Source organism: Triticum dicoccoides, chromosome 6A (genome assembly GCF_002162155.2).
Source record: "Triticum dicoccoides isolate Atlit2015 ecotype Zavitan chromosome 6A, WEW_v2.0, whole genome shotgun sequence".
NCBI classification, from domain to species: Eukaryota; Viridiplantae; Streptophyta; class Magnoliopsida; order Poales; family Poaceae; genus Triticum; species Triticum dicoccoides.
Genome location: NC_041390.1, coordinates 84,177,068 through 84,196,688, shown reverse-complemented (window position 1 = coordinate 84,196,688; position 19,621 = coordinate 84,177,068).

The window sequence follows — 19,621 nt, the reverse complement described above, 5'->3', positions numbered from 1 at the left end:
TTTAATTCTCTTGACCCTGTTTGTGTGCGTAGTCCCCAGGATATGATTTATTACTTCTCTGCTAAATATTTCCCTGGTCATAAGAAACAAGCTGCTTTAGGGGAAATATATAATTTTGTGCAAATTGAAGAAGAGAGTCTCCCACAACCATGGGGGAGGCTTCTCCAATTACTTAATGATTTGCCTGATCATCCTCTTAAGAAAAATGAAATACTTGATATCTTTTATAATGGACTAAATGATGCTTCCATAGACCACCTGGATAGTTGTGCTGGTTGTGTTTTCAGGGAAAGAACACCAAATGAAGCTGAAATTCTATTGAATAATATGTTGACTAATGAAAATAATTGGACACTTCCTGATCCAATCCCTGATCCAATTCCTAAGCCAACTCCGAAGAAAAGGGGTATTCTATTTCTCAGTCCTGAAGATATGCAAGAGGCAAAGAAATCTATGAAAGAAAAAGGTATTAAAGCTGAAGACGTTAAGAATTTACCTCCTATTGAAGAAATACATGGTCTTAATTTGCTGCATGTTGAAGAAATACAAGGTCTTGATAACCCGACATAGGTAGTAAAGGTAAATTCTCTCTACAGATATGATAAAGCTGAAATTCCTCCTACTAAGTTTGCTAGCCAATGTTTGGATGAGTTTGATAACTTTATGGTTAAGCAAGAAGACTTCAATGCTTATGTTGGTAGACAATTGAAATATAATGCCTATATGATTGAACACTTGAGTGATTATATGGCTAATGTTAAAGGTGAACTAAAACTTATTAGTAAACATGCTTCTATGGTTACCACTCAAGTAGAACAAGTAATTAAAGCTCAGAATGCTTTGCTCAATGAATTAAATAGTAAGAAAAATGATAATGTTGTTAGAGTTATGACTAGAGGTGGTAAAATGACTCAGGAACCTTTGTATCTTGAGGGCCACCCTAAGAGAATTGAGCAGGATTCTCAGAGAACTAATATCGATGCACCTAGTCCTTCTATAAGGAAGAAAAAGAAAATTGATAGGACTTTGCACGCTTCTAGTGAACCAGTTGTTGACACACCTGAGAATCCTAATGATATTTCTATTTCTGATGCTGAAACACAATCTGGTAATGAGCATGAACCTAGTGATAATGTTAATAATGATGTTCATGTTGATGCTCAACCTAGTAATGACAATGAAGTAGAGATTGAACCTGCTATTGATCTTGATAACCCACAATCAAAGAATCAACGTTATGATAAGAGAGACTTTGTTGCTAGGAAGCACAGTAAGGAAAGAGAACCATGGGTTCAGAAACCCATGCCTTTTCCTCCTAAACCATCCAAGAAAAAGGATGATGAGGATTTTGAGCGCTTTGCTGAAATGATTAGACCTATCTTTTTGCGTATGCGTTTGACTGATATGCTTAAAATGAATCCTTATGCTAAATATATGAAAGATATTGTTACTAAGAAAAGAAAGATACCGGAAGCTGAAATTTCCACCATGCTTGCTAATTACACTTTTAAGGGTGGAATACCTAAGAAACTAGGAGATCTCGGAGTACCAACTATACCATGCTCCATTAAAAGAAACTATGTTAAAACTGCTTTATGTGATCTTGGAGCCGGTGTTAGTGTTATGCCTCTCTCTTTATATCGTGAATAAGTTGACACCTACTGAAATATCTTTGCAAATGGCTGATAAATCAACTGCTATACCTGTCGGTATTTGTGAGGATGTGCCTGTTGTGGTTGCAAACGTTACTATTTTAACAGACTTTGTTATTCTTGATATTCTCGAGGACAATAGTATGTCTATTATTCTTGGAAGACCCTTTTTGAATACTGCAGGGTCTGTTATTGATTGCACCAAAAGAAATGTCACTTTTCATGTTAATGGTAATGAGCATACGGTACACTTTCCGAGGAAAAACCTCAAGTCCACAGTATCAATTCGATTGGAAAATTTTTAACAATCACTATTGGAGGTTTTGAATTTCCTCTTCCTACTATCAAGAAGAAATATGATATTCTTATTGTTGGGGACATGCATATCCCCGTTGAGGTAACCTAGTGTTATTCGAAAATTCTCCGGTTCCATGTTATTCAGAATGAGTTTGTTAACAAGACCTGATCAACCTTGTTAGTGGATTCCTTTTGATGAGCATGAGGTGGATGAATTTAGAAAACACAACACTCTGTACCCTCTTTTTACTTTCTGTTATTTATATTAAACAAAGCAAAAATAGTATTTTTCTGTCTGTTTTCTGAATTATCCAAGCAATAAAAATACCCCGAAAATAAAAGTTCTCCAAATGCCCTGAAATTTAAATATGTTTTTTTCCGGAATATTTGAGAATATCTGGCACTAAAAACACAACAGGGGGAGCAAGCACCTGGCCACGAGGGTGGAGGGCGTGCCCCCTGCCTCGTGGGCCCATGGTGGCTCTCCTTCACTTATTCCAGCTACTACACACTCCTTCTTCCTCCCAAAAAATCACCAACCAGCTCAAAGCCGAGTCCAAGCTCATTTTGTTGCCATTGTCGATCTCCTTGCTCAAAGCTCCATTCAAAAAACTGCTTTGGAGGATTGTTCCTTGGTATGTGACTCCTCCAATGGTCCAATTAGTTTATGTTCTAGTGCTTTATTCATTGCATATTTTTGTTGCTTAGGTGACCTTGTTCTTGAGCTTGCATGTCAAATTTATATGGTCAAAAGTAGTTTTAATGCATGATATATCCTCTAGGCACTTGTGGGAGTAGTTGCTATCAATTTTGTTGAGTTTGGTTCACTTTTATTTTGAAGTTACTAAATTTCAGAAATTTTTCAGAGGAAGAAATATGTTTAGAAAAATGTACCAAGGTGGTCCTTCAAGGAAGCAAGGACCCAGGCTCGCAATACGCGATGTCGACGATGAACCACCGAGCGAAGCTCAAGTGTGGGCTTGTGAATGGCGTTCAGAGGACTTTATGGATCGAGCAGGAATCAAGGAAGAATTTAACACATATGTGTGTAATGCTGATCTTGAGAGCTTCGAGGCAGCTAAGTGCCGCCAGTACCACTATCTCACTGATTCCTTTGTGAGAAGGTTTGAATTTTCATCATCACGCAATTCTCAAACTGTCTTGTTGGTCTTTATGAAAATTCTTATACTATGGACTTAGAGGATTTTAACACTCTTGCAAACTTCCACAATGGGGCAGCACTAGTGAGCCTCGCAAATCTGAGTTTAGAGATTTTCTTGCTAGTATAACTGTGGGGGAATCTAGAGATATAACACAAGCTACCACAAGGAGCATTCATTTTCCTGTTATACATTATTTTGCTCTCTTCATAGGTAGGTGCATAAATGGTAAGGATGAAGCATGTCACATGTGTGTCCCTGACCTCAGTGTTCTCAGGAGTGCTGTTAGGAGATAAACATTATAATTTGAGAGCCATTGTTGCACGTAGGATGCATAATAATATATTTAATGGAGATTTCTTTTATGGAATTTATGCAACCCGTCTAGCTAATTTTCTTGATATACCCATACGTGGGTATGAGATTGAGTTGCCTCCTGTTTACTTAGATTATGAGGCCATGGTTCATCATCAGTTTGTTGAGAGGAACGATCAGTTCCTCCAATACAGACTAATCTTTGACAGACGACGCACCTATCACGTCGCTCTCCCTGCTCCTGCTTTCTTTGACTCTCAGGCAAAAGTGAGATATGTTATAACCAGGGAGGAGGCAGACAAGTATAAGAGGAGGATGGAGACGGCCCGTCTCCAAGCGGCAGCTCATGAGGCAATAGTTGCTGCATCTCAGTACGACCCAACTATAACTTTGGATATCCGCCAGCCCAGCCGTGGCCATAGACCAACTTAGGCCAAAAGCCTAAGCTTGGCGAAGTACATATTTCTCACCGACATTACATTCATGTTCACACACTCATTGCTAGTTGTCGGTGCCCATACTTTTTCACTGTATCATCCATGCTAGTTTATTTTCCTTTTTATGCTTTCTTCTTGTGTGTTTAATAAACCTTAAGAAAAACAAAAAAATAGTTGTAGCTTTTAATTCGTTTACTTTCCATGCTTGTAGTAGTAACTAAAAAGAAAACCCAAAAAGATTTCTCGTTCTTCTTTTGCCCGTTGAGAGCTTTCCCGTGTAAATAGTTTTATTTCTTTTTCAAAGTGCTAGTGATCGACTAGAGGGGGGTGAATAGGCGATTTTTTATGAAAGTCTTCAAAACATGGAAGTTTCGAAGACAAACGATAGAAATAAACCTATTACCATGCAGCGGAAGGTAGACTACACTAGGCAAACCATAGTCAAGTATTCAATGAAGTGAAAGCACAATGACTAATAGCAGCTAGGCAGTAAAGATCAGGTAGGAAGATATTGTGAAGCCAATCAGAACAAGCAGTCACTCAGTGAAGACAAAAGATAAAGCAATCATACAATGACTTCACAAGGACCAACAGTAAGCAAAGGGAAGGGAAGGATGAAACCAGTGACTCGTTGAAGACAATGATTTGTTGGACCAGTTCCAGTTGCTGTGACAACTGTACGTCTGGTTAGGGAGGCTGAGATTCAACTCAGAAGACCTCGTCTTCACCTTATTCCCCTTGAGCTAAGGACACCCAGTCCTCGCCCAATCACTCTGGTAAGTCTTCAAGGTAGACTTCCAAACCTTCACAGACTTCGTTCACTGGTGATCCACAATGACTCTTGGATGCTCAAAACGCGACGCCTAACCGGCTGGAGGATTCACAGTCCTCAAGTGTAATAAGTCTTCAGATCACACAGACAGGAAGACTTAAGTGATGCCTAACACTCTTTGGCTCTGGGTGTTTAGGGCTTTATCCTCGCAAGGAATTCTCTCTCAAAGGCTTCGAGGTGGGTTGTTCTCAAACGACAAAAGCCGTACTCTAACTCTGAGCAGCCAACCGTTTATGGTTGTAGGGGGTGGGCTATTTATAGCCACTAGGCAACCCGACCTGATTTATCCAAAATGACCCTAGGTCACTAAGGAACTAACACATGTTCCAACGGTCAGATTTCAAACACACACAGCAACTTTACTTGGGCTACAAGCAAAGCTGACTTATCCAACTTTAGACAAGATTTGCTCTCATAGTCTTCTCTCGAAGACATAGGATTTTGGTTAAGCATCACTTCAATCATTCTGACTGGTTCTCTTGGACCCCACTTAACAGTACGGTGGTTCCTATGACTCAACAAAAAAGAAAAAGAACGACGAAAGAACTAAGTCTTCGCACTCCATTGTCTTCATGCTATGTCTTCTCTTGTCATAGTATTCAATGTGAATGTCTTAACATACCACCTTTGACTTCAATGTCTTCTTACATTTTTAGGGGTCATCTCTGGTAGGAAAACCGAATCAATGAGGGACTTCTAGCTGTGTTATCCTACAATTCTCACAAACACATTAGTCCCTCAACTAGGTTTGTCGTCAATACTCCAAAACCAACTAGGGGTGGCACTAGATGCACTTACAATCTCCCCCTTTTTGGTGATTGATGACAAACTAGTTGAAGTTTTCAACGGGGAATATAATATGTGAAATTGTAAAGGATAGTGGATTGTCTTCATAAGTTGCAAAGGGCTCCCCCTGAAGATGTGCATATAAGTATTCTGCTTTTGGAATGCAAATGCACATGGCAGGTTGTACTTGTGGAGATCCTCTTCTACTTATGATGACAATTCATCATGCATGAAAAGTATGTGAAGATAATGACATGCATAATGAAAAATGGACGTCTGCAAAATGATCTAAGTGCGGAATTTATCGTCGCACATGCGGAATTTATCATCGCATCACAGAATAGCAAATAAGTAGCAGACGACCATCAAGTTTAAGTGTTACAACTCAAAGAACCAAATGTATCAAAACGCAAGAGTTGTAAACACTAGGCAAAATATAAAGCAACCGCCAATATGGACCCTCTTGAAGACTATCAAACTCATATGCTTCTCCCCCTTTTGTCAGTAAGGACCAAAAAGGTTTGAGGACATAGAGCATCTACTCGTTCCCATGAGGAGTAGGTGAAGCAGCAGGGTCGTCGGTGTTGTTAGGCGGTGCAGACGAACTTGGGGCAGTGTCAATGCATGCAGAAGTAGGGGGCGGTGAAGTAGCATCGTCTTCATCATCGATCACTCTGGCATTCACAGTTGCAGCAGAGGAGGAGAACTCAGAGTCTTCAAGAGACGGAGTTCGTCGCAGCATAGTCCTTCTTGGAGGTGTTGAGTCAAACTTGAAGCGTTCAGAGAAGCCATCCTCTTGAAGATCATCCCCAGAGCACATAAGCGTCTGCCCTTTCCATGTACGCCTACAGGTTTCATGGGCAACAAAGGCATTCTTGGTGGCAAGATTGCGAATCCTGTTTACGTCCACCAAGAGGCTTTACATTTGGCGCTTCAGCCAGTCATGATGCCTATCCTGTTTCTGATGAAGGGCAACCAGAAGCTCTCAGTCATTGAGAACACAGGATCGCTTCTTGGGCTGTTGGGCAATGGTGCTTTCAGTGGCTTCAGTGAGGGCACGATGAGGTGCACGGGTGGTACCAGCCAGAGGATAAACACGAGTGACTGCTTGAACTCCGTCAATGTTTTGAGAGAAGCTTTGATTCTCGGCATTCTGAAGACTAAGAGGCTCCTTGGCAGGCTCTGGATAGATGGCTTCAACTGACATATCGACGTCAGGCAGAAAGATCCGATGATTGCGAGCAGAGGGCTGATAGGTGACAGCTGAGTGTAGTTTGATCAGCCGCATAATCCATGGAGCGTAAAACTTCAAGCCAAAAATGTCAGATCCTGATGCAGCAAGCTGACGAATGAAGAAGTCTTGTGCATTGAAGCTTTTGCCATGAAGAATATGAAAGACCAATGTCTTCATTGCGCCTTCTAGCTTGGCATGTGGAGAATGTCCTTTGATGGGCCAGAGAGTTCGCCTTATGATGTGATAGATAGTACGTGGCAGATACTCAAGGTCTTCAACAAAGAACTCCTTAGGATATTCAACATCTGGAGGCAAAGGCTTCATCATGCTAAGCATCTGACTCATATTGGGCTCAGGCTTGTGGAAGATGCTTTCCATAGCAGCACTGTGAAGCTGACAACCAGGTTCATACAGATCTCCTGGAGTGGGCAGGCCAGTAAGCTCAATGATATCAAAGGCTTTGGCTTCATGATGAACATTGCCTGTCATCCACTCAAGGACCCAAGTCTTCAGATCCTTGTTGTAGCCACGGATATGAAGAGTGGCATAGAATTGGAGCAGCAATTCTTCATTCCAGTGCTCCTTATCAGTGACGAACTGCAGCAAGCCAAACTCTCTGAAGCAATCCAGAGCTTCTTCCAAACAGGGCAGTCCAGTTATGGCTTCAGTGTCAAGACGCATATGTGGGAAAATGCGACCTTGATTGTACAAAATGCATGAGTAATAACTGCGCCGCTGATAGCTCCAGAACCGATCAGAAGATATTCTTGCCTTGGTGTAGGGGTTCTTGGCGCTATCAAAGAAGGTGTTGTGTGCCTTGAAGCCATTGATATTGAATGATCCGGGTGCAGATGCAGTGCCTGGAAACCTGGGTAACCTTGGTATTGGCTTCTAAACCTGAGGCCTGTGCTCAACGTGATAGTCAAACTGAGGACCAGCAGCAGGCGGAGGAGTCAGAAAAGGCCATTTGACAGTGACAAGTTGGCCATAGTTGAATGCTTGCTCGATAGTGTGTGGCCTTGGTGGCGGAACAGGAGCAGTGGCATCAACAGAGGCGTCAGGCTGCACATCTGTTGCAGGTGCATCATTGGCTTCATTGGCCTCTGGCACATTGGTTGGTGCAGGCTCCACATTTGCTTCAGCCATGACTGCGTCATTGTCTTCATTTGTGTTGGTGGTGGCAGCCTCAAGATTCTCAACCTCCACTTGATGAGCTAGAGGGTCGGGCACAGACACGTTCACTTCAGGAATATCTTCTTCAGAGATTGGGGGTGTAGGGACACGATCTTCTTCTTGTTTGTCATCAGCTGATGCAGCCGGATTATCTTCAGCACCTTTGGCTTCAGACACGGAGACATTCACAGTCGGAGTGGCTTCTGGGAACACTTGACGTGCAACAGATTGGGGAATTCTCCTTCTGGAACGCTCGAAAGGGGGACTCGAGGCCTTGGTCCTTTGCGAAGCCTGCGTAGCGCTGGCGACGCCTGTCGAGATGGAGTTGGCTGGGCCTCAAAGTCGTTTTCTTCGTCTGGCACAGGTGGTGTGACTTGTTGTTGTTGGGGAGTACTTGGGGTGTCTTGTTGTTGTGGGTGATCAGTCCATGATGCATCCCGAGCAATTGGCGTCAGAGGACGACCAATGCTGATGAGTTCGCTGTGCGTGAGCACAGGCGATGATACCAGTTGGTGCTCGATCTGAGGAAGGACTTCATCATCTTCAACATTGTCATGGTGACCAATGTCTTTAGCAGTGGTGGGATCAATTGCTGGAATGTCTTCAGCGTCATGAGCCTCTATGGAAGCAGGCTCATGAACAACCAGTTGGCGCTCGTGGTGTTTAGATGTAGGGCGAACCATTTAGATGGGTTCAACAACTAAGGGCTCTGTGGGAGCAGCCCGATCCTTCTTGGTTTTGCGCTTCTTCTTAGAGGGAGCGACATCAGAAGCTTTAGGATTTTTCCTTTTCCTGGCTTTAGCCTCAGCAGTCCTTGTCTTCTTCAGTTCTAAAGCAGTTGACCTGACCTTTGGCTTCGAGCCAGTCATGCTGCTTGGGAAGACTATGCGAGGTTCTTCCTGCCTCGAAGGTGCAGATTGGTCAGTTGAGGGCTTCTTCTTCTTTGCAGCCATTCTTGGGTCGATGCCAGGACGACCAAGAGCCTTGCGCTTCTCAGCCTCATTGTAGGCTTGCACACACTTGTCAGCCTGGCTCTTCATGCGCTCACGAGAACCTTGAGCTTCTTGACACTTCTTGAGAAAGGCTTCTTTGAGATTGTGCAGCATGATCTTGAAGTTTTTGACATCTTGCACGCTGAGCTTGTCCATGTGCTTCTTGAACTGAGCTTTCTCATAGTCGATCTTTTGCTTCAGTTCAACGATGTGCTGAGCTAGAGCTAGCTCAGAAGCAATGGCGCCAGTGAAGGCGACACTGAGCCCAATTGGAAGTTGCAGGTCTTCAAAGCTGAGGTTGGGCGTGTCAAACCACTCATTGATGAAGTTATGGATGATTGCCACATAAAAGAGAGGCAAATCATTGAAGATCTCTGCTTCTTCCTTGCTCTTGATCAGTTTCTCAAGAGCGTCATCTGCAAGATCTTCATCGCTGGACAGATCAATGGCGTCATTGCGCAGAATAGCAGCAGCAGTCAGTGCCTGATCAGTATTCTTTCTCATCTCAGTCTTCTTGGAGATACGTGATAGATCTTTAGACTGCACACTATCTTCAGGAGGTGCAGTAGCCAGTGGCTTTGCATGTAAGACCTTTGGTGCAGGAGCAGGCTTTGAAGCTTTAGGCTTCTTCAGTTTCTTTGGCTTCGGCGGTGCAGGTGCTTCATCAGATTTAGCGTCATCTGCAGGCTCATCCACGGCTGTCCCCTGAACCATGATATGAGTGATGAGACCTTCCAGGTTGTAGAAGGGCCCAACAAGATTGGGTTCAGCTTCGCGGGTGCCATCGGCACGGGGAGCAGAAGGACCAGGGTTGAAGTCTAGTCCCAATGACTTCTTGTTTTGCTTAGCCGAATTCTTGGCAAACTGGAAGTTGCGCTTGAACAGATTGTCGTCACGACACCATAGCAATGACGATGGGTCAGCATTTGCAGGCTGTGGTCCACAGACCATGCAGGGATAGAAGCCTTGTTCAATGGCTTCATCTCTGGACCTGGGTGGAAGATTTCTGTATAGGATGTCTCCCCATGGTCGCTTGATGGCATTCTTCTCTGCATATTCCTGGGTCACAAACCTGTACTTGAACCATTTCTCAGCCCAGTACCTTCGAATCCATTGGATTCGTGTCTTGCGCTAATTGTAATCCTCTTCTAGGTCTGTCTTATACAGCTTTGAGAGGTCATCAGGCAGATCTCTTGATGTTCGCCCTCGACACTGTCGGCCACCCTTCCTTGCTGATTTCTCTGTAGCCATGAGCTTCAAACTGAATGGCTTCAACACGTTCAAAGGTTTCAAAGGCTTCCGCTTGCTAGTCAAACAGGAACTGGCTTCCGGAGAATTTATATGATGCTGTAAGAATTCTGCAAATGAATGCAGACTATGAGAACCAAGGGATTCTCCCACGGAGATGTACCTGTGACAGCATTAAGGTGCGAAGGAAGGGGAAGAGGTCATATGCATTCTCAGAAGATTTTGAAGATAAATCAGTTTAGAAGACATTGACCTCATAGTGCGAAGACATTCACTCATAGATAGAGAGTTGGTTCCAGATTTGTACGAATCCACAAATAAGTACAAGTGAGGAATCTAACTACTTTGTGAAGCATAAGTCAACATACTAGGCATATTATGAGATGCAGTATGAAATAGATCCAACTTGTGTGAACAGAAACTGCTTGTGGTAGAAAGTGATGGATCTATAGAATCAACGGGGCCGTAAAAAGGAAGTTTTATTTACCACACGAAGAACTGCTAGACGGAGTGGGAGAGGAGGCCGAGCAAATCGATCGTCCTTGCCCTAACTTGGCGACGGAGGACACCTACGGTGACAGTGGAGAAGATGATGTCCATGGCCGGCGTGAAAACGGCGTCGGTGAGGTCGCGACAACTAAGCGCTTCGTCGCGGGCGTCGTCAAGGGTGAGCGGTGGTGCTAGGGTTTGTGCGAGAGTGGAGGAAATGATAATGACTGTGGTGAGGCGTGTATTTATAGAGACAGGGATGGCATAGTGTTATTACACAGGTGCCCCTGGCGATTCACATCTGACGGACACATGGCCATCATGCAACATATCGGAGGTTGTTCCACGTTCCCACGCACGCCTAAATTGTCAGGTGGTCGTTCCCACTTCTCCGGGTTTCAGGTGAAGGAATTAGCATTGAAAACGGACTTAATGTTTGTCTCTGTATCTTCTGCTGACAAGGACGCAGAGAAGATATTCGACCGTTTCAATAGAATGCATATGATTTAGAGAGATAGAGTTTGAGATAGAAAGCACAGAGAGGTTAGGGTCTGATCACATTCAGTTAGTTCAAAAGATTCAACAAGAAGACATAGCTATAAGTGAATGCTGTAGAGGACAGAACACTATATATATATATATATATATATATATATATATATATATATATATAATCAACATAGTGAAGATAATCATGAAGACAGGTTGAGATTGAAGCCAAACCAAATGTGAAGACATACCAAACGTAACGCCATGAGTGAAACACTTCAAACAGAAAAATTTGGTGGTGGCGTTACCCACCGTATAGGAAGTATTAGACCCAGACACGGCGCACAATTATCGTGGCGCTCTGAAGTCAAATTCCACATTAATGTATTCACACTTAGAATGTAAGTCTTCATTGATTGAAGATATACTTTACTTTGTGTGTTGCACATCTAAGTCATCAATATGGATAAGTGTTAGGATGTGTGCCTGATCACAGGACATTTGAGGATTCCAAGATATTTAGCTCACACCGTAACTTGCAAAACCTCTTCTCATCCAAGGGCTTGGTGAAGATATCTGCCAATTGCTCTTCAGTGTTGACGTGTATGATATCAATATCTTCCTTCACAACATGATCTCTGAGAAAGTGATGACGAATTTCAATGTGCTTTGTCTTCACTGAACTGGGTTGTTGGCAATCTTGATGGCGCTTTCGTTGTCACAGTAGAGTGGCACTTGCTTCAGATGAATGCCATAGTCTTTGAGTGTTTGCTTCATCCATAGAAGTTGAGCGCAGCAAGATCCAGTAGCAATGTATTCAGATTCAGCAGTGGAGAGAGATACACAGTTATGCTTCTTTGAAGACCAACATACAAGTGATTGTCCCAGAAAATGACATGTGCCTGATGTAGACTTGCGATCCACCTTGTCACCAGCATAATCAGCATCCGAGAATCCAACTAGATCAAACTCTAAGCCCTTTGGATACCATAATCCTAGTGTTGGGGTGTGAGCCAAATATCGAAGAATTCGCTTCACAGCTAAGTGATGCGATTCCTTTGGTGCCGCTTGGAATCGAGCACACATGCAAACACTAAGAATGATATCTGGCATAGATGCACATAGATACAGTAAAGAACCCATCATGGAGCGGTATACCTTTTGATCAAACTCTTTACCATTGTCGTCGGGACCCAGATGATGTTTGGCTGGCATTGGCGTCGTGAAGCCTTTGCAGTCTTGCATCCCAAATTTCTTCAGGCAATCTTTGAGGTACTTCTCTTGAGATATGAAGATGTCGTTGCGTTGCTGACGTATTTGAAGACCAAGGAAGAACTTTAGCTCACCCATCATGGACATATGATATTGCTCTTGCATCATATATCCAAACTCATTAGTGTATTTCTGATTGGTGCAGCCGAAGATAATGTCATCCACATATATTTGGCACACAAACAGTTCACCATCATATGTCTTCGTGAAGAGAGTGGGGTCGATGGAACCAGGTTTGAAGCCTTTGCTCTTCAGGAAGTCTTTGAGTGTGTCATACCAAGCCCTAGGGGCTTGTTTGAGGCCATACAGTGCCTTGTTGAGCTTGTACACCATGTCAGGATGTTTTGGATCTTCAAAGCCAGGCGGTTGTGCAACATACACTTCTTCTTCAATCTTGCCATTGAGAAAAGCGCTCTTCACATCCATTTGATACAGAAGAAAGTTATGATGATTTGCATAGGCCAGCAGTATGCGTATGGCTTCAAGTCTAGCCACAGGAGCAAATGTTTCATCGAAGTCAATCCCTTTAACTTGAGTGTACCCTTGAGCAACGAGACGAGCTTTGTTTCTGACAACTTGACCATGCTCATCTTGCTTGTTGCGATATATCCATTTGGTGCCTATTATATTGTGCTTGCGAGGATCAGGACGCTTAACCAGTTCCCATACATTATTCAGCTCAAACTGTTGAAGCTCTTCTTGCATAGCTTGAATCCATTCAGGTTCCAAGAAGGCTTCTTCAACTTTCTTGGGTTCAGATATTGAGACAAATTCGAAGTGCCCACAGAAATTTGCTAGCTGTGTTTCTCTTGAACGAGTGAGTGGACCTGGTGCATTGATGCTATCAATTATTCTCTCAATCTATACTTCATTTGTGACATCAGGATGTACAGGACGAAGATTTTGCTCTTGCTGATCATTGTCATCGTTAGAGGGATTGTCTTTAGGCTGAGCATTGTTTTCAGGTTGATCATTGTCTTCAGGTTGATCAGATGCGGAGATGATAAGTTCCTCTTCAGGATGAGCTTCAGAAGGTATGATTTCTCCAGTTCCCATAAGTTTGATTGATTCACTGGATGGAACTTCATCTAGCACATTTAGCAGGTGCTCTCTTTGCGATCCGTTAGTCTCATCGAACCGCACATCCACTGTTTCAACCACTTTATAATAAAAGAGGTTGAAGACTCTGTAGGAGTGCGAATCCTTTCCATATCCAAGCATAAAACCTTCATGTGCTTTTGGTGCAAATTTTGAAGTGTGATGTGGATCCTTGATCCAGCACCTGGAACCAAACACTCTGAAGTAACTAAGATTTGGCTTCTTGCCAGTAAGGAGCTCATAGGATGTATTGTTTAGAAGCTTGTGAAGATAAACACGGTTGATGACATGACATGCAGTATCTATGGCTTCAGGCCAGAATTTTCTTGGAGTCTTATATTCATCAAGCATCGTCCGAGCCATCTCAATAAGTGTTCTATTCTTGCGTTCGATGACGCCATTCTGTTGTGGCGTGTACGGAGCTGAGAATTCATGTGTGATGCCCAAAGTATCAAGATATGTATCTAGGCCAGTGTTCTTGAATTTAGTGTCATTGTCACTTCTGATGTGCTTGATTTTGACGCCATAGTTGTTCATGGCTCGATTGGCGAAGCGTCTGAAGACATCCTGCACTTCAGTCTTGTAGAGGATTATATGCACCCAAGTATATCTTGAATAATCATCAACAATGACAAAGCCATAGAGACAAGCAGTAGTAGTAAGAGTTGAGTAATGGGTGGGACCGAAAAGATCCATGTGGAGCAGTTCGAAGGGTTGAGTCATTGTCATGATTGTCTTCGAGGGATGCTTGGCCCTCGTCATCTTTCCTGCTTCACAGGCACCGCATAAGTGATCCTTCTTGAACCTGACGCCCTCGATGCCTATGACATGCTTCTTCCTTGCAAGGGTGTGGAGGTTCCTCATGCCAGCATGCCCTAGCCTCCGATGCCAGAGCCAGCATTCAAAAGCTTTTGCTAGAAGACATACGGCAAGTTGTGGTCCTGCTGAGAAATCTACCACGTACAAATCATCTTTCCGATACCCTTCAAACACTAGAGACTTTTCAGATTCCATTAGTACAAGGCAACGATATTTTCCAAACATCACAATCATGTTTAAATCGCAAAGCATTGAGACAGACATTAAGTTGAAACCAAGGGATTCAACAAGCATGACTTTATCCATGTGTTGATCCATTGAGATTGCAACTCTACCTAGACCCAATACCTTGCTTTTACCAGTGTCAGCAAATGTGATGTGACTTTTGTTAGATGGACGTAGTGTTGAGTCCATAAGAAGGCTTCGATTGCCAGTCATGTGATTGGTACACCCACTATCAATAATCCATTCTGAAGCAGCTGGTGTCGTGCCCTATAGTGCAGTTAGGCAGATAGGCTTCACGAAGAGAATTGTGAAGCAAAAACATTGGACGAACCAGTGGATTATGAAAGCTTAGATCGAGATTCAGGAACAAAGTACATAATAAGACCATTTGGGCATTTGATCTTGCGCCCTACAAGATGTTTAAGGTCCCCAGCAGTAGCGTCAGACGATTTTGGTTTTCGGCTGGAGACCTTTCCCTGCAAAAGAGAGTTAAGCTTTCTTAGCCACCCACATCTTCAAGGGTGGCTTCGAAGCAATGAGTCTAATTGCAGCATCTGAGAACTTTGGCTTTGGAGCCCTAGCAAAAAGTCTTGCAGGTGGACAATAGTACTCATACGAATAAGCAGAATAGTTCTTGGTCTTATGAACATGGCGGGTTGATGAAACACGCTCATATTCACAGGCCTGAGTATGGTTTCCCTGCAAAACATTTGCGTTAGTGCAACTTAGGTGAGTCCTCTGTCTGTATGAATCCTTTGGACCGTATGAAGCCTGTGGTCTGGGGTTTGTCTTCTTCACCTGTGGTGTCATAATGACATTCACAGGAAGATTCTCCAAACACCTTTTCGGCACCCAGACCTTCTTCATAGGCGGTCCATTCCTGCAGTTAGTACCAATATCCCTGGCAAACACTTCACCATTCTGATTCTTAAACAGTTTATAGTTTGCATCAAAGGATTCATCAATAACAATGGGATTAGCACAAGTGAAGCCAGATAGGGTGGATGGATCCGCTGAAGGTTCCTTTGCAGCAACCCATGTGGTTTTGGGGTACTGCTCAGGTTTCCAGTAAGAGCCATCAGCATTCATTTTCCTTTCGAACCCAACACCCTCTTTCCTAGGGTTTCGGTTCAGGATCTGCCTTTTGAGGACATCACATAGTGTCTGATGCCCTTTGAGACTTTTGTACATCCCTGTTTCAAGCAATGTCTTCAACCTAGCATTCTCATCAGCAATAGAAGTGGTATCCTCAGCAGAGGGGTTAGTTACCATATCAACAGTTGAAGATATTGCAACAGTAGCAGCAGTAGAACACTCAGCAACAGAAGTAGCATTGTCACGCTCGATGCATTTAAGATATGGTGGTTCAAATCCTTCCTGAGCAGAACTGATCTGTTCTGCGCGAAGTGACTCATTTTCCTTTTGAAGATCTTCATGAGCCGCTCTCAATTTCTCAAGATCTTGCTTCCTTTGAAGATAATCATAGGAAAGCTTTTCATGAGTTGTTGAGAGCGTTTCATGACGACTTTCAAGTTCCTCCTACTTAACGTGAAGATTTTTTATGTCTTCAATTAAGGACTGAGATCGAGTCATTTCAGCATCTAACAGATCATCGCTTTTGTCTAACAGTTTTGGAATATGTTCCCTAACTTTCTGTTGTCCAGTTGCAATTTTAGCAAGTGTTTTGTAGCTGGGTTTGGAACCACAATCAGAGTCATCTTCACTAGATGTTTGATAGTGAGTAGTGCCTGTGTTTACCTTGGCACCGCGTGCCATGAAGCAGTAGGTAGGAGCGGAGTAGTCCTTGCACTACTAGGGAAAACCTTATACACAGAATCTTAGCAGCAGCGCGGCATAAAAACAGGCGCTGCTGCTAAGTAGTAGCAGCGCGGCTACGGAAAGCTCGCTACTGGTGCAAACTTAGCAGTAGCGCGCGACGCTTTAAACCGCGCTGCTACAAAAATCCACCGACAGTACACAACGGCATAAGTTTACCAGTAGCGCGGCGCTAGGGAGCGCGCTGCTGCTAATGCCATAGTAGCAGCGCGCTTTTTTGTCACCTCGCTGCTGCTAATTTTGAAATTGTGCACAGGGTTGGCCCGTTTAGCAGTAGCGCGTGACAGGAAAGCACGCTGTTGCTACGCTCTTAGCAGCAGCGCGCTTTCTCTCCCGCGCTACTACTAAGACGCAGCACCCACCACCTTTTCCACCTCCCCTCCCCATCTCCTCTCCTCCCTTTCCCCTACCTCCCACATCCTCCCTCTCTCACTCTTCTTCTTCCTCAATACTTCTCCCCCCATTACTCTCCCTCTTCTACCTACCTTTCTATCTCTTCATTACTCCTAGCTATAACTACACCACCTCCATTAATTCATCTCCTTTCTCTTTTTCCTCCCCCCTCCACTAGTTGAAGTTGTCTCCTCCCAAATTAGCTAGCTAGGTAGATGTAGCATTTAGTTAAGTGACCTATTTGCCCCCTAACTAGATCTTTCTTTGTCAAGAAGAGCTTTGTGCACTTTTGACCTCCCTACATCATCATCTCCACCGTGTGCTCGATCTCGAGATAGAGGTGTGATTAATATTTCATGCTTTTGCAAAATGGAAATATATGTTCCTATTTTGTATACACACTTAATTAGCCATTATTATGCATGGGTCCGATGATGTAATATATATATGTTCCTATTTTGTATACACACTTAGCCATTATTATGCAAGGGTCCAATGATGTAATATATATGTTCCTATTATGCTGAGGAAAAGAAAAAATGGGAAACTGGTTATAGCAGTAGCGCTTTAGTGAAAAAGAGCTACAGCTAGTCAAGGTAGGAGTAGCGGTTTCTGCAGAAAATTGCTATAGCTGCTCGTAATAGTAGTAGCGCGTTTCGTGTAAACGCGCTACTGCTACGTCCACTTAACCCAAAATTCTCCCTCTCCCTGCTTCATCCCGCCTCTTTTACCCCAAATCCCCACTCTCTCTTGCCCGGCCCCGTCGCACCTCGCGCCCGCCCCCGACCTTGGCGCGCTCGCCCCCGACCCCGGCGCACTCGCCCCCGACCCCGCCGCCCCCGACCCTGGCGCGCTCGCCCCTGACCCCGCCGCCCCCGACTCAGGCGCGCTCGCCCCCGGCGCCGGAGCTCGGCCCCGACCCGTCGGCCCTCGCCTCCCTCCTCTGCTTCCTCCCCTCCCAACCTCGGCCGTCGTCGGGCCTGCCTCCTCGCCCTGCACCCTCTGTAAACCACCCCCTCTCTCTCTCTGCTAGCTAGGGTTAATTTACTTAGGTTTTAGCTATGTTAATTAGGTTATCTATTTAGTTATGAATTTAGATAGGTTTCAAAATTTGCTGAATTTATATGCAAATTTGAACTGGACATGTGATATGTGGATATGTCATGTTTTGGACATGTCATGTTTTGGTAAATGATCCGAGTTGCCTATGTTACGCCGGAATGTTGATTCATTTCCGTTCCAGTGAATTTCAGGCGCTCGATATGTCCATTTTTTAGCAAAGGTCATGCCGAAATTTCCCGTGAATAAAGGCATGATTTGTGCTACATAGTTGGCATATCGAGTGCTGGCACATAGATTTCTTTTTATCTCATTTCTCATTTATTCATACTTTTAGAAATAAATGAGGACAGTTAATCATAGGAAACATGTCGAACAACGAAGAAACTGGGCCTTCTGACCAAGATGCAGACGAGATGGATTATGAGGGTGAACAAGACTACCTTGACTTTTTGAGTGCTAAGCAAGGTTTGCAGGTCCGCCTCGATGATGGTACTGACACCGACACCAACGGCGTCGGCACCGATGGCGGCGCCGAGACCGGTGGGGCATGTACCGCCGGGGAAGATACCAACGCCGATGCCGGTACCGAAAAGAGGCATAAGAAGCAGAGGATACAAAAACCTAACAAACCAGGGATTGGACGACTTGTGATCACAAAGATGGCTCCTGGCAAGTTTGAGCCGTTAGAGCCGGAAGAACCTCGCAAGTGCTATGGGAACCAAGTAGGATGCATCCTACGGGAATGCGCGAGCATCAATGACGATGACTTAAGGAGTAAAGAACATTTGATGCAGTTGCTCCTAACAAAGTTGCACAAGAGATTCAAATTCCCCGATCAGGATGATAACATAGAACAACCTTGGGATGATCCAAAGATGAAAAAGATTAACAATCATGGCATGGGCATGTTCAGCAATGATTTGGCCTCCTGGAAATCGAGGGTGAAACGAGCTATTGAGGCTGAGGAACCCCTGTCCAAGATTCTGGAGGAAAATCCGACACTTACGGAAGAGGAGTTCGAAAAGTTCAAGGACACTTGCGCTACCGAGGACGCCAAGGCTAAGGCTGTGAAATTCAAGAGCCTTCAGCAAAGGAACACGGGGAAGCATCGCCTCGGAAGCCGTGGCTACCTTGGTAAAAGGCCCATATGGGATAAGGAGGACGCGGAACGTGAAGCTGCGGGTCTCCCAGACCCCTTCGCGAAGTTCACCAACCCCTTGGAGCATGACTTCATCTTTGAGATGTTCTTCCTGCGGTTTGACCATATCTTTGAGATGTTTCTGACAAGGCGGCTCGATTTTATAATCGTCCGCCTTTTTGCGCTACATATGAGCTCTGTCATGAACAGTGAAGAAGTCTCGCAAATCTGTGTGGCGGATCCGTACTACATGCACGAGTCTTTCTTGAGTCTCGACGACTTTGAGCGTGAAACTGCTAGGGACTACCTCCAAAACTTCATGGTACAGAATAAGGACCGGGAAATTGTCCTCGTGCCTTATCATCCAAAGTAAGTTAGTTTCGAACAACCCTTTCATACATTTCAATCATTCCTTCTCTCTCTATGGGGAATAATTTGAGGTGTCTTTTCCCTGCAGCAACGGGTGCGCCGTCCTTATCGTTCTTTATCCGCAAGTCTCCCACGCCGTGTATTTTGACCCTTCCAGAGACTACGAGAAAAAAGACTACACCCACATAATGAATATTCTAGATGATGCTCTCAAAGGCTTCAGCTTTAGAGGTGGCCACATGCAGATCAGGAAACAAAGGAACAAGAAGATGGGTTTCGCGCATAAAACTAACTTCTCCTGCATC